This window comes from Sus scrofa, chromosome 14, assembly GCF_000003025.6.
Source record: "Sus scrofa isolate TJ Tabasco breed Duroc chromosome 14, Sscrofa11.1, whole genome shotgun sequence".
Taxonomy (NCBI): domain Eukaryota; kingdom Metazoa; phylum Chordata; class Mammalia; order Artiodactyla; family Suidae; genus Sus; species Sus scrofa.
The window spans coordinates 85,517,132-85,540,133 of NC_010456.5; the positions used below are offsets into that span (position 1 = coordinate 85,517,132).

At 42.0% G+C, this 23,002-nt stretch overlaps 2 long non-coding RNA genes across 5 annotated transcripts in view; one reads left to right on the forward strand and one right to left on the reverse strand.

Annotated features, from left to right (window-relative positions):
• LOC106506066 overlaps positions 1-18,523 on the forward strand; it is a 37,922-nt gene extending 19,399 nt beyond the window's left edge. For 2 of the 4 annotated variants that reach the window (XR_001301050.2, XR_001301049.2), the window contains 3 exons: positions 16,059-16,422; positions 16,686-17,879; positions 17,971-18,023. This is a non-coding gene — a long non-coding RNA (uncharacterized LOC106506066). Of the gene's footprint in view, positions 1-16,058; positions 17,880-17,970 lie in introns of all 4 variants that reach the window. The other 2 variants (XR_001301051.2, XR_002338523.1) reach the window with 2 other exon arrangements.
• LOC110256665 lies at positions 18,249-22,316 on the reverse strand. Its single transcript, XR_002338524.1, has 2 exons — positions 21,767-22,316; positions 18,249-18,376 (listed from the first exon to the last, which is right to left on the reverse strand). It is a non-coding gene; the product is annotated as an uncharacterized LOC110256665 (long non-coding RNA).

Sequence of the window (23,002 nt, forward strand, 5' to 3'; positions counted from 1 at the left end):
CTGGCAAGTGCATAATGTTGTGGCAGACAGTTACTTGTTTGCCTACCAAACAGCCACCCTCTCTTCTTTATTGCCTGGAAAAAAACTATTTGCTACAGATATCAGGCAGGTGGCCATGGGATATAGGGCAGAATGATTGACTTCCAGCCCTGACAAATGAACAAATGACAATTTCTCTATACAAATGTTGGGAGGCAGTCTTCAGGAACCTCAAATGATTCTTACCTCTTGGTATTCATGCTCTTGTGTAATTGTCTCCTACACTGAATAGGGCTCATGGGTGACCAACACGATATTGTGAGCAGAGCTGAGGGCCCCAGGAAAAAAAGTCTGTTAAAACAAAATGAGTTCTCTTGTGGCGCAGCAGGTTAAGGATCTCTTGTGGTTCTCAAGTCGCTGCTGTGACATGGGTTCGAGCTCTGGCCCAGGAACTTCCACATGCAGAGGGTGCAGCCAAAAAAAAAAAAAAAAAAAAAAAACCAAAAACCAAAACCAAACAAAACCCAGGGAGTTCCCATTGTAGCTTAGCAGGTTAAGACCCAGCTAGAATCCATGTGGATTCCATCCCTGGCTTCGCTCATCTGGCGTTGCTGCAAGCTGCACTGTAGGTCACAGATGTGGCTCAGATCTGGCCTTGCTGTGGCTGTGGTGTAGGCTGGCAGCTGCAGCTCCAGTTTGACCTCTAGCCTGGAAACTTCTGTATGCCACAGGTGCAGCCCTAAAAAAAAAGCAAACAAAAAACGCCTCAAAATTAAACAAAAAGGTCTTTGGGTCTGAAGTGAGCTGCCTTTGGACCTATATACCTTTTTAGGAAGGAGAAGAAAAAGAGTGAATACTTGAATGTGTACTCTTTATCAGTGGACTAGTTACTTTTTTTTTGTTTGTTTGTTTTGTCTTTTTGCCATTTCTAGGGCCGCTTCCGTGGCATATGGAGGTTCCCAGACCAGGGGTCTAATCGGAGCTGTAGCTGCCGGCCTACACCAGAGCCACAGCAACGCCAGATCCGAGCCGCGTCTGCAACCTACACCGTAGCTCATGGCAACAATGGATCCCTAACCCACTGAGCAAGGCCAGGGATCGAACCCACAACCTCACGAATCCTAGTTGGATTCGTTAACCTTTGAGCCACGACGGGAACTCCATATCACTGGACTAGCTACTTTATAAAAGTTACTTTGGAGTTCCCCTTGTGGCTCAGTGGTTAACGAACCCAACTAGTATCCATGAGAATGTGGGTTTGATTCCTGACCTTGCTCAGCGGGTTAAGGATCCATTGTTGCTATGACTGTGGCGTAGGCCAGCAGCTTCAGCTCCGATTTGACCCCTAGCCTAGGAATTTCCATATGCTGCGGGTGTGGCCCTAAATAAACACAGACGAAAAAAAGATATTTTATTTGGTTCTCACAACACTGTACGTCACCAGATGTGTCAGCATTTCTCTACTGATGAAGGACCTGAGGCACAGAAAATTTAAGTAACTCACTAAAGGTCATCTCGCTAAGCAGCAGTAAGGAAAGAGTTTCATTCCAGGTTCCTCTCAGTTCAAAGGTCCATCTTCTTACACTCTGTGTGCTGTTATTTTCAAAACGTCAACAACACACTGGACCCTTGCCCTATTGAAGGAGAACTAAAGAGCATTTGGATTAGATAATAAATACTGTTGGATATTTATTATCCTAGTGCTCTGCAGTCAGAGGATGCTGCTCCCTCAGCGCCCCCTTCTTCAGCCTGCAGGTGAGTTCCTTTAGGTGCTGGAAAGAGCCTGAAAATAGCTTCATTTCTACTCAGTGGGAAAAAAGGAAGCCCTGAAAACTTGGACTGGCAGTGCCCTGGGACAGTGACTTAAGCCTAAGAGCACCAAGCCTTCATAGTCACCTGAGACGTGGTCAGGCTGGCAAACACCATACGTTAGGATAAATCTTTCAGGGTAAGATAATAGCATGGTGGGTTTAAGTGCCAACTCAAGTTGTCTGTGTTCACATAGTTTCATTAACTGTGTAATTTGAGAACATTTACTTAACCCTGTCAGCCTTAGTTTTCCCATCTGTAAAATGGGAATGATAGGGTTGATTGTATGTAATTATGTATGTCATACGCTTGTCCTGTGGAAAGTATTCAATCAACTGTACCTGCTTTTGTTATCCTTATCATTACTGCGCTGTGACGCAGGTCACTAAAGGAAAAGAGCAGATTTCCAACAATAAAAGGGAGACGCTCCTTAGCATGTCTCCATATTCCTTGAAGCAGAGCTGGAAAGACAGGACAGACTTGGCCTCACTGCCCCAGGCCCTGCCTGTGGGCCTGTCATTCCTCTGCAGACAGACATTCCTTGGCAGAAGCAGCCACACCCATCTCCTGAAACATTTCCAACCAGGACAGGAGGACATCATGGCCTCAACCAACCAACTGTACTATAGTGAAGCTTCAGGCACCCACTGAATCCCAGGCCCCCAATCTTTTGTCCTTGTCCATCTGACCTTGATTCTGACTGGATTTTTCTGCTGGACACTTGGCTTAGCTATATCCCCCTTGTGGCCCCTTGCTCAGAGGTTGGGGGCAAGAGGCTTCTGTGCCCTCCAATGACAGCTGGGCTCAGTCCTCTGTGAATGCCGACTGTCAGAAGAATGACAGCACTGTGTTCAACCTACCAGCTGTCACTGTGACTCCTTCACCCAGAGGAGCACTTGCCTCACCCCTGTGGCTCACCAGCTGCTTTGCAGAGAGGTTCTCCAGTCCTCTGATGACCTAATATGGCTTCCCTATCTTCCCCTAAATATGATATCACAGAGGCCCCTGTGGGTCTTGCAGATAAACTCACAAAGGATATCCTATACATAAGAAAAGCTGCTTGTAATTAAACACAGTTCCTGCGCCCTACTTCACAACAGATGGCAGCCAGCTGTCTGGTTTGCCAACTTAGACCCAAGGGATTCAGAAACTTTGCCATCCATTAGAGCTACCACACGCCTTAATAGATGCACTAAAACCCAATCTCACCCCTCCACTTGCTTGCTGTATCCCAAGAAAGCCCATGGGCTGTTCTTGATATCAGTATTTCTTTAAAAACATTTTTCTTTTATTTCTTATTAAAGTATAGTTGACTTACTGTGTTGTGCCATTTTCTTCTGTGCAGCAGACCGACCCAGTCATTCATACATACATACATACATACATGCTCTTTCTTATATTATCTTCCATCATGGTCTATCCCAAGAGACTGGATGTAGTTCCCTGTGCTCTACAGTAGGACCTCATTGCTTATCCATTCTAAATGTAATAGTTTGCATCTACTAGCCCCAAACTCCCAGTCCATCCCACTCCCTCCCCTTCCCCTTGGCAACCACAAGTCTGTTTTCCATGTCTGAGTCTGTTTCTGTTCTATAGGTAGTTTCATTTGCCATATTTTAGATTCCACATATAAGTGATATCACATGGTATTTGTCTTTCTCTTTTTGATAATGTCAGTATTTCCGGCTGCTGTAAGAACATGGGAAATAGCTGCCACCCAGAAACTGAGTTTGACTCTGTAATATTAACAAATCCTTATAATAGCTGAGCTTGGGCTTAGGGTCTGTATTGGTTTATATGTTTATTATTAGAGTATAGCTTGTTTATAAAATGTGCCAATTTCTGCTGTACAGCAAAGTGAGGGTCTATATTGTTAAAGAGAAATTATTCAGTGGATGCTTGTTAAAAATGGCAAGACAGTTTATTTAAGACTATTGCAACAGGAGAAGCACATCTCAGCTCTGAACATAAAACAGATAAATAGGGATTTATGGCCAAGGCTAGGTGGAGGAGAGAATAGAAATTTACTAAGGAACTTGGTTAGATATCAAGGATTGGAAGGAAAAGGAACTTGATTAGCTCTTGATAAAAGATAGAGGAAGAGGGGTTTGATTAGATAGCAAAGGGTCGGGGTGGGGGTGGGGTGGGGGCTCTTCATAAACTGGATTAGCGGGACTCTTTGGTGAAACTAGGCTCATCAGGCCAAGGATGAGACCTAGTCAAGAAGGTCTAGGAGAGAGTCCTTGTCAGTATCAGAACTCTCCAGAGAAAAAGAATCAATAGGATATATGTATATGGGGAGGGAATGAGGGGATGGGAGGGAGCGAGAGAGGGAAGGAAGGAAGAAAGTGAGAAAAAAGATGTATTTTAAGGAATTGACTCATGTAATTGTGGAGGCTGGCCAGTTTGCAATCTGTAAAGCAGGCCAGCCGGCTAGAAACCCAGGCTGAATTTCTATGTTAAGGCAGAATGTCTTCTCTGGGAAAACCTCAGTTTTTTGCTCTGAAGGCCTTTAATGGATAGAATGAGGCCCAATCCACTTTATGGAAGGTAACCTGCTTTTCTTAAAGTCAACTGATATACTGTTAATCACACCTACAAATACCTTCACAGCAGTATCTAGATTAGCATTTGACCAGATAACTAGTACCATCTTTTAGCCACACTGACATAAAATTAATCATCACAGGGCCCACTGAGATTATGCAGAAGCCCAGCTGGGCAGGTCCTGTCCCCCCTTTGGCTTCTGAGGGGTGCTTGTGAGCCTCCTGATCCCATGTTTAGAAAAGATGATGCAGAGGACTCTCCACCCTCCAGAGGGCTTCTCTTCATCACCTAGAGATTAAAATGAGGTAGAAAACATATGTGCCTTTACTTCAAGTGGACATTCCTTATTCAGAAACCCACTGTTCTGGGGACATCTGCCTCCCGCAGACTCTCTTGAGCAAGGGTATTTTGAGGCATTTCATGCAGATGTATCACCAAGGAGAGAGAGAGAAAAAAAAATAGTCACCTGAACCTGAAAGTAGGGTCTCAATTCCCGAGAAGCTAAGATTTGGCAAAAAATGTTAAGAGCACCCGTAGAGAATTGCAGTGTTATTGGAGGTAAGAGCAAAGGTCAGGCTACAGACTTAATGATCAGGGATGACTGAAGTGGAAAATCCCACTTCCTATATATGTTACTATCTCATGACTCTCAAGGACGAGCTTTTAGACATGGTGGCGGGGGGACACACAAACAGAAAATTCTCCCCCTAAGCAGGAAATTGTCACAGAGCATCTTAACTGCTCTGCTGAATCTTCATAGCAGTAATCCACAGATTGAAAGCTAAACTGCTCAGAACAAAGATCATGCGGCCAGCTGTTGCTGCCGCTGCTTCACCAAGCACCTCAGCCCCACTGGGACAGGCTGGACTTCAGTTTCATGGAGAGTCCTTCTTACCAAAGACGGTGGGTGGTCTTCAAAGAAGTAAGGGAGTGAGTATAGTTTTCCTCCTTTCTGTGATGCATTTTCTTGTGTGGTTGAAAAGCAGGGTATTTGTCTTTAGAAGGCCAGCTCCCTTGGCTTTACTTACCACATCCTGTTCTCCCAGAACATGAAAGGCTGGGCTGAGAGAAAATGCTGAGAGATGCCAGGTCTGGCTCTTTCTGATAACCAAGTTCCTGATTGGATCAGGCTCAACCTACGGGAATTCCTTTCTGCTCATTCACTCATGAGGGCATTTTAAAAAGGTACTTTGAGTGCCTATTATGTGCCAGACACTTCTCTGGGTTGACCATCTTGAATGCCCCTTCTTGCAAAGAGACCTCTGCCTCCATCACCCCAGGGTTCAGATGTCTCCAAATAGGCCTGCTTCCAGTTCATACTCAAGATAGGCTCGCTCTCTCTCTCTCTTTGTGTGTGTGTGTGTGTCTTTTTAGGGCCACACCCACAGCATATAGAAGTTCCAAGGCTAGGGGGTTGAATCGGTAGCCACTGGCCTGTGCCACAGACACAGCAATGTGGGATCTGAGCTGTGCCTGCAACCTACACCACAGCTCATGGCAATGCTGGATCCTTTAGCCCACTGGGTGAGGCCAGGGATTGAACCCGAGTCCTGTGGATACTAGTTGGGTTCGTTACTGCTAAGCCACAACGAGAACTCCAAGACAGGCTCTCTTACTCCTGCTATGTTTTATATATATATATAAATATTTTTAAACACTAGTTAAATAGCACTTCATGATAGACATAGTTCTTTAAAATAGGAAAATGCAAAAAGTATATAAAAAAGTAATCACTGCTATATCTATGCCTGGAGAAAAAAACTGCTGACATGTTGGTATATTTCCTTCCAGTTTTTTCCCCAATATATATAAAATTGGAAACACTATATACATCCTTGTAAAGGGAAAAATTGACCATTATCTCCCTTTCCTCCGGAACAACTTGGGGGATCAAAAGCCCTTGGGTGAGAATGAAGTAAAGGCATGGTTAGAAGTGTCATCTCACAGCTCCTCTCAGGGTAATGAAGGGAGCCTCCTCTGAAGCATGATGTGGCTCCTTTATTTTTCAGACCCGCCCCAAGGAGAGGCAGGAAATAAAACAAACACGACACAGCCTAACAATGCAGCCTACTGACTCCCAGAAAGCAGGGAGTTACACTCCTAATTACGGAGCTGTTTAGGGAGGAAGTCCTTCCTCATCGTGGGTCTGGACACCGTCCCTGACTATTAGCATTGCTGTTTGTTCTTGAGATACGTGGGTGTTGATGCTGGATCTCACAGATGCCTAATTTGAGCAAGCTGGATCCCACAGGTGCACTCCTTGGTAGGAACGTGGCAAAGGAAAGCTGACCCAGTGGCAGCATCTGTCCTGACCTTTGACATCCAAGGGCCAAGCCCTCCCAGGCCAGGATGTGCAGGGGACTAGGGTTTGGGCTGGGAATTACCATCAGCCTTCCAAAGCCCAGGGGAGGACAGGCTCAGTCCTGAGGATAGGTTTCCAGGCCTTATATGGGGATGGGTGTGGGGAGTGGGATCCTATTCCTTCATGGGGGCTGTGTTCAAAAGTTGGGTGGAGATGAGTTCCCTTTGTGGCTCAGTGGGTTAAGAACCTAACCCAGTGTCCATTAGGATTCAGGTTTGATCCCTGGCCTCGCTCAGTGAGTTAAGGATCCAGCATTGCTGCAATCTGGTGTAGGCCGGCAGCTGCAGCTCCAGTTCAACCCCTGACTCAGGAATTTCCATATGCCACAGGTGTGGCCATAAAAAGAAATAAAAAAGTTGGGTGGAGTGGCATCACCACAGGGGGGCTGGTGCACACCACAGCAGGGGGCCCAGAGCCAACTTAGGACCTGGGTTGCACCCTGAAAGGGACCCCTTTCTTGAGGAGCTCCTCTTTTTGGTATGTTTCTTCACCTTCTGGGGAGAAATGCTGATTACCACCTTCAGTGTGACAAATTCTCTTGCCTCACTGCCCCAATCCAAGCCTCTGAATGACATCAGGGCAGCAGGCCCAGGGCAGAGTAGACAGGTATCAGTGGGAGGGGGCCCTGCCTCCTGGAAGAAGAAGGAGGTCACTGTATACCTGATACCTTGGAGGCCTTGTGGGTTTTTTTGGTTGTGGTTTTTTTTGTTTGTTTGTTTGTTTTTGTCTTAGGACCACACCCGAGGCATAAAGCGGTTCCCAGGCTAGGGGTTGAATTGGAGCTATAGCTGCTGGCCTACGCCACAGCCACAGCAATGCCAGATAAGAGCCGAATCCGCAGCCTACACCACACTCATGGCAATGCCAGATCCTTAACCCACTGAGAGAGGCCAGGGATCGAACCTGCATCCTCATGGATGCTAGTCAGGTTCATTTCCACTGAGCCATGACAGGAACTCCATCAGAGGCCTTGTGTTTTGTAGTAATTGTTTAATAGAAGGAAAGAAAATGTGTTAGGACTTCGGGAAAGAAAGAAATGTACTCCTAACACTTCGGGAAAGAAAAGAAATGTACTCGTAACACTTCCTGGCTCTACAAAGAATATTGTCAACCTGAATGTAATAAGGTAGCCTCTGTTTACTGATTTAAGCAAAATGTTAATCAAGCTATATTGGGAGAATGGAAGGAGGGGAAGGTGATGTGACAGAGCTAAAGGTAATAAAGAGAGAATATCTAAAATTAATAAATTGTGATGAAAAGTGTTCGTCGAGGGAGGGTAGGGAGTGGTCAGAGGTGGTGCAAGGTATTGCTTTATCATCCTCCCCCCCATCACTCTCAGCCATGTTTGTGTATAACTTTTACCAAATAATTGAAATCTGCGAAGTTATTTGGAAAAATGGAAGTGTGCCTGTTTATATGGCCGGTATAGGGAGAGGGGCTCTTGGGGACCACGGGAAGGTGATGGAAAAGCGGGACCTCTTGCATGACCCCACCCTGTCTGTGCTGTCTTGGAGGACAAGCAGACACCAGCCATCTGGTACATTATGTCCAGGGAAGACCTCTAATGCTGAAGACACCCTGCAAGAACCGCTCTTGAGAGACACAGGTCAGACCTCTCTACCTGTGTATCTGGCCTTGAATGGGGAGTGTGAGGTAGACACTGATGTTTCACACAGCACCCTGTCTTGCTTTTTTCATTTATGGGCATTTTTGTCACGCTATATATATATATATGTATATATATATATATATATGTATATATATCCCTTGGAAGTTTGGTTGAAATAATATCTCCCACGTTAATGGCAAATCTCATTAACACTGCTGGTTCAGAGAGCAGGTGTACCAGTCCCATCTTCTGTGCTGGAACCCTGACGCTGATATTTTCTAGCTATGTGACCTTGGGGACACACAGCTTAAGTTTCTACCTCTGTAAAATGACCTACTTCACAAAGAAGTTGTGAGATTTAAATATATATCCATGCAAAGTGCTTAAAATAGCATCTATTACATAGTAAGCACTCAATAAATTATAGCTATTGCTTTATTTTTAATTTAGTCATCCTCATTTTTAAATTTATGCTTTCTTTATTTTAAAACTTACTTTCATAAACATTTTTGTATAACTTTTTTGTACAATAACACAAATAATTTGTATTCATTATAGGAAAAAAAGAGGCAATGCAGATGAGAAAAAAAGAAAAACTGCTTATAATATTATCCCCCAAAGATAACCACAATATCTTTGGTGTGTATATTTCAAGTTTTATTACTGCATGTGTGTATACATACACACACAAACTCTTTACAAAATGAATCTTGTGATACTATTTTATAATTTTCTTTTTACCAGTTAAGATTAATCATGAACTCTTTAGGAAAAAAGTCAACATAATTTTTTAGTGGCTGCCTAAAAATTTGCATGTTTGTATCAATCTTTATTAGCTTCCATTGCCAATTACAAACAGCATTTTACCATTCAAACTGTGTGTATGAGGTACGGTAAAAAGTTTGCAGTCTCTGGGAGTTCCTGTCCTGGCTTAGCGGTTAACAAACCCTACTAGTATCCATGAAGACTCGGGTTTGATCCCTGGCCTCACTCAGTGGGTTAAGGATCCAGTGTTGCCATGAGTTGTGGTTGTAGGTTGCAGACACATTTTGCATTTCTGTGGCTGTGGTGTAGGCTAGCAGCTATGGCTCTGATTCGACCCCTAGCCTGGGAACCTCCATATGCTGCAGGTGTGGCCCTAAATAAAAAGACAAAAAAAAAAAAAAAGTTTGCAGTCTCCTCAGGTGCAAGAGTACAGTTTTTAAATTTCTCTGTAATTATCACAAGGTAGTCTCTATCAGGTGGGGTAATAACAAGAATGTAGAACCACCATTTAAAAGTTTCTCTATCTCGGAGTTCCCGTGGTGGCGCAGTGGTTAAGGAATCCGACTAGGAACCATGAGGCTGCGGGTTTGATCCCTGCCCTTGCTCAGTGGGTTAAAGATCCGGCGTTGCCGTGAGCTGTGGTGTAGCTTGCAGACGCGGCTCAGATCCCGAGTTGCTGTGGCTCTGGTGTAGGCTGCTACGGCTCCGATTAGACCCCTAGCCTGGGAACCTTCATATGCCGTGGAAGCGGCCCAAGAAATGGCAAAAAGACAAAAAAAAAAAAGTTTCTCTATCTCTTCTGCTTTATGTCTTTTATTAGAGATAAATTGTCAATATTTAGTCTCATACTTCTGAAATCAGTATCTGGGTTGAAAGGAGCACAGTGTGTGCAGGGATGAGGAGGCAGGTCCTGGGGCAGACTTTCCAGCTATGTACTCTGGTTATGGGGTCTCATCTAAAGTTTATGGGAGCCCCTCCCTGCTAGCTGAGCCCCTGACTGATGACTCCTGCAAATCTTCTGAGTCTGGACACTTTTCCTGACTAGGCTGTCTCCACCACAGCTCTTCAAACCTCAGCAAGTAGAACCATCACCTGAAGAGCTTATCCAGATTCCTGGGTGCCACACCCAGAGATTCTGGTTAGTAGCTCCCAGCTGAAGCAGGTCTAAAGATTACACTTTGCACAGTTCTCCGCATCTCTACCAGTCTTTGCTTCGGGGTCATTTGCTCTCACTGAAGTGGTCCAGTGGCTGGCTTATTGGTTCTCAGCTCAGCTGCTCACCCCACATGTTAGTAGGAGCTTAAGAGAATTTTTGGATTCCTTGCATTCTACAAGAGAAGCAGGGGTGGGGGGTGAGGAAGGGCTGCCTTTAGCTCTTCTTTGGATGAGCATTCCATGCATCTTCCTCACCCCTGAAATGATGTGTGGGAACTCCCTGTGAGAGGCATCCTTCCAAAGTACCAAATGGGAAGAGAAACACAAAGTCTCTTTGCTTTAGGCTTTCGATCTGAATGGGCAGTTTTTCTCTTCATTTTCCCCCATTTTAACACTAGGACCAGCTGTGGGGAGGGATAATCACAAGGACAGTAGCATCAAAAGTCATTTGTGTATATCTCTCTCTTTTCCTCCTAGAACCAAAAAGGCTTTCTTTTATTTCCCCTCTTGTCTGAAAATGACTTCTTTGTTATTAATGTCTCCTTCTTTCTATAGTGGACATTTGGCCACCTTCCCTGGGGCCATAATGGCAGAGTGGCTTCTGGGGAACATAATTTAGTGAATATTTTAAAAAATACATAGTTTAATGTTTTCAGAAGATTGTCCCTGCAGTAATTGTGTTATCTTTTTTCTTTATTACATTTACCAGACATTTGTCTATTGGTTTGTGTTTCTTTACTTGGTTGAATTTATTAATTCTCCTTTTTGCCTCTTTTCAGATTCAGTTATTTTTGTTAATTTTATGTTGTTCTTTAGATTTTTTTTAACTTGTTTTCTAACGTCTTGAATGGAAAGCTTATTTACTTCATTTGCTTCCATCATCTTGAGCTTCAAAAAATATAGTTCACCCTCACATATTATAAACAGGAAATTTTACGTAAGTGGGATCCTGGCACAGGTGGTCACCTCCTTGGCCACTCTCAGTTGCATCATCCTGTCACATCAGGGCCCCCCTTGGCCTTTTTCTTCTTATATAATAGAACATTTGAGGCTAGAAGTTCCTCTCTTTAGATGGTTTGGCTGTATCCTATTAATTCAACATGTAGCATTCTCACTGTCTTTCATATGTATAGGCATTAAAGTCCTGCTGAAGGTGGCCCCATAAATAATGTGAGCTTTGGAGTTCCCATCATGGCTCAGCGGTTAACGAATCTGACTAGCATCCATGAGGTTGCGGGTTCGATCCCTGGCCTTGCTCAGTGGGTTAAGGATCTGGCGCTGCCATGAGCTGTGGTGTAGTTCGCAGATGTGGATGGGATCCTGTGTTGCTCTGGCTGTGGTGTAGGCCAGTGGATGCAGCTCCTATTCAACACCTAGCCTGGGAACCTCCATATGCTTCGGATGAGGCCCTAAAAGGCAACAAACAAACAAAAAACAGTGAGTTTGGACATAATAGATCTAAGTTACCTAGATCAGTGCTTTGGTCCTCCATTCCTCTCAGTCCTCTTCTTCCTTTTCCGGTGGGGCCAGATACAATTCTTATCTCCCTCAAAGGAAGGGGGATGTTAGAAGTGAGATTGGGCAATGAAATGAAAAGAATATGGCCTCCCACTTCCTGGGATTCTCCTGGCTTACTGGCTCCAGGTCAGTGGGAAAACAACTGTTAAGAGATCCTGGGATGGTTCTCTTATCCTGGATGCCTGAATCAGCCACAGAATCCAGTCACCTCTGTGAGCATTTTGTTGGGGCAGCCTTCTACCAGCAGGTAGCACTATATGCAGCCAGGATCTGGATGGACTTGGGGAAGTCCCAGCTATAAAGACTTGACCCTCATCTTTTAATCATTAAACTTTCAGTAGTTTAAAATGTCCAACATAGACTTGGACATTTTACAAAATAGAATTTTAGAAACCTTTCTAAGTGGTTTACGGTGGGATTTTACTGTAGGTTGTGTGAGTAAAGAAGAGAGAGCATCACTCATCACCCAGTTATTCAAAGGTTAAATCAAAACCCACTACAGTTACCCACTGACAGTGCGCCCTGAGAGGAATTCGGGATAAAAAAAAAAGGATGAGGCACCCTGTACTTTGGATAAACAGACCTTAGAGAGTTAGTTGCCTATCTCGGGAAGAATTTCAGTGACCCATATTCTTAACATCTTCTCATTAAAAAAACAACTAAGGAGTTCCCATCAGGGTACAGCAGAAACAAATCCGACTAGGAACCATGAAGTTGGGGGTTCAATCCCTGGCCTCGTTCAATGGGTTAAGGATCCGGTCTTGCTGTGAGCTGTGGTGTGGGTCGTGGACGCGGCTTGGATCTGGCGTTGCTGAGGCTGTGGCGTAAGTGGGCAGCAACAGCTCCTATTAGGCCCCTAGTCTGGGAACCTCCATATGCCACAGGTGCGGCCCTAAAAAAGACAAAAGACAAAAAATTAAAATTAAAAAAAAAAAACAACTAAAATCATTAATGTGAGATATCTGTTCTTGGTGATTAGCAGTAATCTTTTACCATGATGTATGCTTGACTATATGTATTTCCTAGCCAAAAATATCAAGTATAAACTGGCTCCTCTCCTACCTCTTGGGAGCAGTTCCTCAGAGCTAACTGGGCAGCTGTTTCCAAGGTCCTCAGTAAGACCCTGAATAAAACTTAAACTCATAACTCTTATATTGTGTGATTTTCTTTAGGTCGACAGCTGAAATATACTTGAGTGTTCCTACTCCCTAACCATAAACTCCCAGCTCCAGAGAAGGGCCAATGTTCATTTCCCATAACCCTCCTTCTGGTTTGCTCACATCACACTGTGGTCCTGGCACCAGGCTTCTCTGTGTTTTTGTTTGTTTGTTTTTTGTTTTTTTGGGGGGGTCTTCTTGTCTTTTTTAGGGCTGCACCTGCTGTATACAGAGGTTCCCAGGCCAAGGGTCCAATCAGAGCTGTAGCTGCCAGCCTACACCACAGCCACAGCAATGCCAGATCCTTAACCCACTGAGTGAGGCCAGGGATCGAACCTGCAACCTCATGGATGCTAGTTGGGTTCGCTAACTGTTGAGCTATGACAGTGGAAACTCCTCAGGCTTCTCTGCGTTTTGCACTCTTGTCTCCTAGTCCTGTCTGCTAATTCCTCCCTCAAGCCTTCTTGCTCTAACCGATGCAACCAGTGATTCTGGCACTTTCCTTTTTGATTGTGTTTTTATTTTTATTTTATTTTTTATTTTTATTTTTTTGTCTTTTTGCCTTTTCTGGGGCCGCTCCCGTGGCATATGGAGGTTCCCAGGCTAGGGGTCTAATAGGAGCTGTAGCCACTGGCCTACACCAGAGCCACAGCAATGTGGGGTCCGAGCTGCATCTGCGACCTACACCACAGCTCATGGCAACGCCAGATCCTTAACCCACTGAGCAAGGCCAGGAATCGAACCCGAAACCTCACGGTTCCTAGTCAGATTCATTAACCACTGAGCCACAGTGGGAACTCTACGGTTGTGTTTTTAAATTATTATTATTACTTTATAATTTGTATTTATTTTTTTCATTTTTTTATTACTCAAATGAATTTATCACATCTGTAATTGTATAATGATCATAACAATCTGATTTCACAGGATTTCCATCCCACAGCCCAGGCACATCCCCCCACCCCCCAAACTGTCTCCTCCAGAGGCCATAAGTTTTTCAGTGTCTGTGAGTCAGCATCTGTTCTGCAAAGAAGTTCTGTCTGTCCTTTTTTCAGATTCCACATGTCAGTGAAAGCATTGGATGATGGTGTCTCATTGTATGGCTGACTTCACTTAGCATGATCGTTTCTAGGTCCATCCATGTTGCTAAAAATGCTGGTATTTCGTTCTTTTTGATGGCTGAGTAATATTCCATTGTGTATATGTACCACATCTTCTGGATCCACTCCTCTGTCAATGGACACTTAGGTTGTTTCCATGTTTTGGCTGTTGTAAATAGTGCTGCAATGAACATTGGAGTACATGTGTCTTTGAGAGTCGTGGTTTTCTCTGGATAGATGCCCAGGAGTGGGATTGCTGGATCAAATGGTAGTTCTATATTTAGTTTTCTGAGGAATCTCCATACTGCTTTCCATAGTGGTTGCACCAATTTACAATCCCACCTGTATTTATTTCTTATTTTGAAGAAATCTTCTGCATGTGATACAGCATTGAAAAGCTAAACCAGGCATACAGAGGAACTATATTCTTTCGTTCCACATCTCTTAGTAACAGAATCCCCCTTACAAAAGCAACTACTGTTAGTAGTTTCTTGAGTATCTTCTGAGAGATGGCCTTTGAAATTAACAAATATTTTTGTATATACACACCTATTTCATTTTCCCTATACAAATTATTCTGCACCTGACTCTTTCCCCTTCATATTGTGACTTAAAGGAGCTCCATTAAAAATTTAGTACATGGAGAGTTGCTCATTGTTGTTAATGACAGTACATTTCTTTGGCTTTGAATTTTGGAAAAACTTCTTGGGTTGTTTGGGGAACCTCCCTCCGCCAAAGCTGTCCTCTTCTCCCCACACTGTAGCTTCCAGTAAAAGGTACCCAATACAGTCCACCCCACCCTCAGGGATTGGCACCCTCCCTGCAGCTCTCCCTGGTTTTCCTGCCAGTGGTGGAGAGGAGCGAGGCAGTTGGAACCACAGAACAGCTGAACTGAAAAGGGAAATGGCTCTTTCTGGAAGGGAATCTGTGGACCTTCAACAATGACAGGCTGATGCCTGGCCAGGAGCCCAGAGTCACAAAACCTCCCAAGCCATAGTGGACAAATGGCATTTAAATGGAGAGGGCAAGGCTCAGCAATATCAAATCAGCAATCCTTTTGGGTTTATCTGCGTGTGTTTATCCTATAAGATAAACAAGGGGTTGCTTTCCATGAGGTACAGTTTGTGTTATTCTCAGGGCTCAGGGCAGCAGGATATCTCAGTTTCCTTACTTCTTGATCATGTAGGTTATTGCATTATCACTTCCTAAAGGGATAGCCTTTTTCTCCCCAATTCAGCAAATGTCTTTGTTTTTTCTTTTGTTTTGGCTACACTCTGGGCATGGGGAAGTTCCCAGGCCAGGGATTTAATGGTGCCACAGCAGTTACCCAAGCCACTGGAGTGACAATGTCAAATCCTTAACTTTCTGAGCCACATGGGAACTCCCTCAACAAATACATTCAAATGCTTACAACATTACAGGTTGTATTCTAGGTACCAAGACTGTAACCCTACAGGAAAGCATGGTCCCTGTTCTCAGTCTAGATTTTTTTTTTCTTTTTATAGCCTCACCTCCAGCATATGGAAATTCCCAGGCTAGGGGTCCCAGCTGCAGCTGGAGCCTATACCACCGCCACAGCAACACCAGATCCGAGCTGCATCTTTGACCTACTCTTGCAGCAACACTGGATCTTTAACCTACTGAGCCAGGCCAGGGATCAAATCCACGTCCTCAAGGACATTATGTTGGGTTCTTAACCTGCTGAGACTCAACAGGAATGCCTCTTGATCTAGATTTTTTAATTCTCCAATCTTCCCTCTTATATGTTCTAAAACCTGTTAGCCTCTTCTTGTATAATGTTTTCATTGGAGAGTAATTTCACCTTCCCCGGATAAAAAATTTTGCTCATTTTTTCTGCTTGCTTTCAGTTCCTGTCCCTCTCCCTCCCAAGATGTCTGTGGATCAGGCACATCAAGCAGAGTCTGGCTTCCCTGGCTCAGTGCCCTAGTGCTCAGGATAATGCAAAGGAGGAAACTGAAGGGAGAAGGAGTCAGACACTGCACTGAATTGTCTCTGGCAGAAACTGCCTCTAATACACATTCTCCTTTTCTTTATAGGCATAGGTTTTATATCTGGGCACAAAACTCTAGAGAAGAAAGAACACATTTGCCAGCCTCACTACAACTAGGTGGGGCCATGAACTAAAGTTTGGCAGAGGAAATGCAAGAGGGAGTATCTTGTGGCCACTTTCAGGAACCTTCCTTGAGAAACCGTTGGAGCACACCTTTTGACCTTTCTTCATTCCTTTTTCCATCCTGATGCCTGGAACACAGTTGCTGGCATAGACCTTAAAATGAAAGCCACACCCTAAGGATGGTAGAGGAACTTCAAGAGAAACTGAAGGAGCCAAGCCCCCATACCAATACTGGACTGCATACACTTCGACTTTTCCTTGATCTTGGACTTCCAGCCTCCAGAATGGTGAGAAAAAGCAAACGTGTTGTTTAAGACAGACAGTCTTTGGTACTTTGTTATGGCAGCCCTAGCAAACTAATATATCTGCATATCTGAATAGTAGTGTAAATAAATTTACATCCCCCTCACAACTTTAGTTTTTACATAAATCGAAGGGTGTTATAGTAATAGCTAATTATTTAGTACTTTCTCTCTGTCAGGCATTATTCTAAGGGCTTACATGTCTTGACTCATTTTATTCTTATAACCTCATTTAATCTCGTTTACAGATATGAACTCTGAGGGACAGAGAAGGTAACTTCCAAAGCCTCAGAAAGCCCACGTGGCAGAGCCAGGATTTAGAGCCAGACAGGCTCCAGAGCTACACATTCCACCAGCAGAGGGAAACTTGGTTTTTCAGTAAAACATAATACTTCCTGGTAGTTTTCCATCAGTACTTGTATATCTGTTGCATTTGTTTAAAGAGCCACGTGGAATATTGGTTTTATTCCAGGATATAAAAATTAAACCTTCATTGGTATCTTTGCTGCTTCAGCAAGTAGACTTCTGTCCATCCTCAGGAATAATGACTCATCCAGAAAGAAAGCATTTCCTGTCACCCCTGAAGGAGCAGAGTGGCCATTGTGTATCTTAAGAATTGGTAGCCCCTCCTTAACTTAGTAGAACTGTTTTTTTTTTTTTTTTTTTTTTTCTTTCGTCTCCACCTGTGGACTGTGGCATGTACAAGTTCCCGGGCCAGAAACTGAACTGCACCACTGCAAGGGACTTAAGCTGCAGCAGTGACAATGCCGTATCCTTAACCTACTGTGCCACAAGGAAACTCATAGTAGAACTCCTTTTTGCGAAGCTTTGCCTGAAAGGGATTGAAGTCATGTTATGACAGAAAAGAAGCAAAATGAAGGTTTGTAGGAGAGGTACAAGATGGATTTGGATCTGGCACCCTAAGAAATGCCTGGGAGTAGGGCACAAGAGGAAGTCCTTTGGGTCCTTGGATCCAGTACCTGGCCCATCCTTGAGTGGTCCCAGCTGTAGTATGTAGACTGGAATGGATTAGGCCTAAGGTGAATGGGGGCAGAAGACTGTTGGAGTGGCCACGGTGGATGTCAGATGAGAGAAAGGCTGTTCTGCACCAGAGACAGCTAGCCAAGGCAGGCTGCAAAGTGGGGAGAGAAAACTGGGGGAGTGGGCACTTCCCCTGTCTGGGTGCTAAGATGCATCCTGAGCATCCTCCTGGGTGTGCCTATGAAACCCATGTCCCACAGTGAATCATCTGCCAGTGAGGAGCTTTCTCTTTGTACCCCAGGAATTTGGCATACCTTTAGGAGATCTCATTAAATTATTGAATCTCTCATTCTCAATTTCTTTTTCTGTTTGCATCCATTTCTGGCAGGTTTTCTCAACTTTATTTTCCATCCCTTCTTTTGAGTTTTTTTCATTGCTACTGCATCTCTTTCGTTGCCAAGGTAAGTGTTCTTTTGTGTTTTCAGAACATTTATGACATCCATTTTCGTTTCATGGATGCAAGAATTTTTTTTTTTTTTTTGTCTTTTCTAGGGCTGCTCCCGAGCCGCGTCTGCAACCTACACCGCAGCTCATGGCAGTGCTGGATCCTCAACCCACTGAGCAAGGCCAGGGATTGAACCCGAAACCTTATGGTTCTTAGTCGGATTAGTTAACCACTGCGCCACGACGGGAACTCCACAAGAATATTTCTTATTTTACACTTCCTTGAACATATTTTTATACTTTTTTGAAGAGGCAAGTGAATGGAGGATAGTTTTCTTCTTCCTGCAGAGTTTCTGGCTCCTCTCAAGTCTGTTTATTTTTTTTTTGGGGGGGGGGTCCTCTGTCTTCTGTGTTAGAGGTTGTCCTTGAGTGTCCTGCAGTTTTGGTTTTCTTTTTGTTGTTAAGCAGAGAAGGGGAACTAATGATCTATAATAAAACTCATTGAATTCTGTACCTATAGAAAAGAATATATATATGGAAAATTCATGAAAGTTATCCAAATATTAAGTCACCAAGAAAATATCAGGATAGTTCAAAGAATAGAAATATACAAATAACATGCTCTGATCATAATGCAATAAAAGTTTTAGCAATTAATGACAGAATTTCTTAAAAATCTAAAATTTCCTTTTACTTGGTATTTTATTTTATTTATTTATTTTTGTCTTTTTAGGGCCACACATGCGGCATATAGAAGTTCCCAGGCTAGGGGCTGAAACAGAGCTGTAGCTGCTGGCCTATGCCACAGACACAGAAACATGGGTTCCCAGTTGCATCTGTGTCCTACACCACAGTTCATGGCAATGCTGGATCCTTAACCCAGTGAGTGAGGCCAGGGATTGAATCCGCATCCTCATGGGTACTAGTTGGGTTTGTTACTGCTGAGCCACAACAAGAACTCCTTTACCTGGTAGTTAAAAAAACTATTAAATAACTGTTGGATTAAAAGGAAAATAAAATTGCAGAATTTCTTGAAAATAATAATAATGAAAACATGATATAGAATCTCCGTGAGACCACTAAAGCAGTTATCACAGGAAAACTTATAGCTTTAACTACCCAGTGCAATAAAAATGGAAACATCTATATAAATAAATGTAACATCCAAAATGGAAAGTTAGAAAAAAAGTAAACTAAAAGAGAAGTTCCTGATGTGGCACAGTGGGTTAAGGATCCAACTCCAGTGGCTTGAGTCACTGCTATGGCACCGGTTCCATCCCTGGCCCAGGAACTTTCACATGCCTTGGGTATGCTCCCCACCCCACCCCCCAAAAAAAGTAAACTAAAAGAAGGGAATTAATAAAGATGAAATTATAAATGTTGATTTGGAAAACAGAAGAGGGTAGAACTAATCCAAAAGCTGGTTATTTGAAAAGAAACAACCAGATACACAAACTATTAGCTAAGTTTTTTAAGAAAGGAGGATTTTTTTTTTTTTCTTGCCTTTTCTAGGGCCGCTCCTGCGCCATATGGAGGTTCCCAGGCGAGGGGTCTAATCGGAGCTCTAGCTGCTGGCCTACGCCAGAGTCACAGCAACATAAGATCTGAGCTGTGTCTGCGACTTACACCACAGCTCACAGCAACGCTGGATCCTTAACCCACTGAGCCAGGGATCAAACCCTCCACCTCCTGGTTCCTAGTCAGATTTGTTAACCACTGTGCCACGACGGGAACTCCAAGAAAGGAGAATTTTTTAAAAAGGAGAAATCACAAATATAAGAGGAAAATAGCATAAAAAGAGGTAAGCCATTAGCTAACTTATACTTTGAAAATGGGAGAAACCACAAAGATAAAGGAGGAAATAGCATAAAAACAGGAAAAACAATTTTAAGAAGAAAATACTTTATACAACTCTGTGCAGAAAAAAAATGAAAACTTTGAAGAAAGATCTATAGTTTTAGGCAAACACAAATTACCAAAACTGATCATAACATAAAGTCTAAGCAAACTAATTACTATAAAAGAAATGAAAAGGCTAAGAGTTGTTACACAAAAATTAATACACAAAGGATCAGTAAGCCAAATGGTTTTAAAAGAAATTCTGCATAATTGTTAAAGATTAGATATTTCAGAGTTCCTTTCATGGTGCAATGGGAATCCTTGGCCCAGGAACTCCATATACCACAAAGCATCCAAGAAAGAAAAAAAAAGATCAGATAATTCATTGTTACTTAAACTATTTCAGAGCATTTCCTTTTAAGAAGCACATATAATATTAATCTCCAAACTTGATAAAAATTGCCAAGTTGTTTTCCAATACATTTCAATTTTATTTGAAATAAATTGTAAAGATTTTTATTCAAGTAAAAGGAAACTACAGACCCTTCTCATTTAAGATTTTCAATGTAAAGAAAACCTTAGAATAGAATCTAACAGCAAATTTAAAAGATACATTATGCTCAAGAAAGCAAAAGAATGCAATATTATGAAATTCATTAATTCATCTCCACAAAAGTAGAAAAGCCATTTGACAGGATTCAATGTCTATTTGCATGTTTTCTTAAGTCAAAACACTTAGTAAACTTAATATGATTTTAAAGAAACATATACTTTAGCTCAAAAGCCAGTATCCTACTAGATTTTCTGCTACAGAAATGAACAAAACAATGTTGTTATGTCTTCTACTAGATAACAGAGAGTTGACAGCATTAGCCAGGGCTATTTACAGAGGACAAATCAAATATCTAAAAAACCCCAAAGAATTAATGGGAAAACTAGTACAAACAATCTAATTTAGTAAAGTACTAAAATTTTAAAATCTAATTAAAATACAAAACTCAAAGTCCTTGGGACTTCCCTGGTGGCCTATCGGTTAAGGATTTGGCATTGTCACTGCTATGGCTTGGGTTCCATCCCTGGTCCAGGAACTTTTCCATGCCATGGGCTCAGCCAAATGAAACAAAAAAACAGGAAGAAGTTTACTTGCAAACCAGAAACAGAAGACATTAATGTAAAAGGAGGCCACATTTGTTGCAGTGTACAAAATACCAAGGCATAAATATAACATAATATCCAAAAAGGAAAACTGTAAAATAATTCTGAAATCACAAAATTGAGTTTGAAAAAATTGAAAGGCATATCAAGTTGCTGGATCAGAAGATTCAGCCTCATAGAGATGTCAGCTCTGCCTAAACTAATTAATACATTCAAAGCATTTCCAATATAAAAATAACTGCTTTTTTTTTCTGGAACAAGATAAATTGATTATAAAATTTATTTGGAAGAATGGAGTAGAAAAAATAGTCAGGAACTCCTGAGTGAAAGAGAGCAATGGAGAAGCTCAGAGCTAATTTTACCAGACATCAGAATATATTATACAGCTTCTATATTTAAAACATTTGGTAATGGCCCATTAATATACAGGAAGATCAAGGAACAGAATTTAAAAATCCAGAAATGAAACTAGTTGAAAAGGTAACATATGATAAAGGCAGTATTTCAAATCAGTGAGGAAATGATGGACTTAAAAAAAAATACTTTTTAAAATCAAAGTATAATTATCTTATAACATGAAAGGTTTTTATTCATACAGTCCAATGATTTTTGACACATTTATACACCAATAAAACCACTATGCCAATCAAAATATCTAACATTTTCAGAACCCCAGGAAGCTTTCTCCTGGCACTTTCCATTCAATATCACTCTCCCTCCTCCCCACAACCTTCAAGGCAACCACTCAACTATTGTTCTGATTTCCTATTCTGGAATTTCATAGAAATGAAATCATTCAGTATGTTCTCTTTGGTGTCTGTCTTCTTTTGGACCTATCAGTAGTTCATTCCTTTTCAATGCTGACCTAGTATTCCATTTATGAACATACCACAATTGTTTATCCACTCACCTCTAATAGGTATGTGATTATTTCCAGTTTTTGGCCTTGTAGAACATCTTTCCTTAAGTCATTTTGTGGCTATGTTTTCATTTCTCTGGAGCAAATACCTAAAAGGAAAGTTGCTATAGGCAGGAGTATGTTTAAGTTTATGAAAAACTACCAAAGTGAGCTTCAAAACAGTTCCAGCATTTTAAATCCTCGCCAGCAGTGTATGAGAGTCCCTATTGCTCTTTCTCTCTTTTTTTTTTTTAACCAAGATTTGATGTTGTCAGTCTTTTACAATTTTTAGCCATTATAGTGGGTGTGAAGTGACATCTCCTTGGATTTTAATTTGCAATTCCCTGGTGACTAATAATATTAAACACCTTTTCATGTGATCATCTACATGCTTCATTTTGTGGAGTCTGTTCTAGACCATTGCCCATTTTGGATCATTTGTCTCCCCATTATTGATTTAGTGACTTCTTTAAATATTCTCGATGTAAGTTATTTTCTTGTGAATATTGTCTCCCACTCTGTGGCTTGCCTATTTCAGTTTCTTAATTATGTCTTTTGATGACCAGACTTAAAATTTTTGCTGAAGTCTAATTTACTGATTTATTCTTTTATGTCTAATGTTTTTTGGGTTTTGCCTGAGAAATACTTGCCTGTGCCAGGATTACAAACATCATCTCCTGTGTTTTCTTTTATAATAAGCTTTGTGATTTTTAAGTTTTACAGTGAAATTTTGTATAGATTGTATAGAATTTTTGTAAATATCAAGGTTGATATTTTTAGTTCATTTGAATATTCTGTTGTGCCAGTACCATTTGTTGAAAAGGATGGACATTTTAACAAATGGTGTTGAGATAACTGGGCAGCCATATGAAAAGAAAAAATTGCATTTATTCCTTACCCTGAACAACAGGAGATTTAGTCCCAGGGGACCTATTTCAGACTTCTGACCTCCAGAATTTTAAGATAATAAATGTTTATCTTCCCTAGCTTTATAGAGATATAATTGATACATAGCATTGTATAAGTTTAAGGTGTACAGTGTGATGATCTGACACATATATGTATTGCTAAATGACTATCACAGTAAGGTTAGTTAAGACATCCTTCGCATAACTACCATTTTGTTTTTATGGTGCTCTTCTCTCATAGCAACTTTCAAGTATATAATACCCTTTTCATTAACTATAGTTTACATGCTATATATTGGAACCCCGAAGTATATCCACCTTATAACTGGAAATCCTTTGA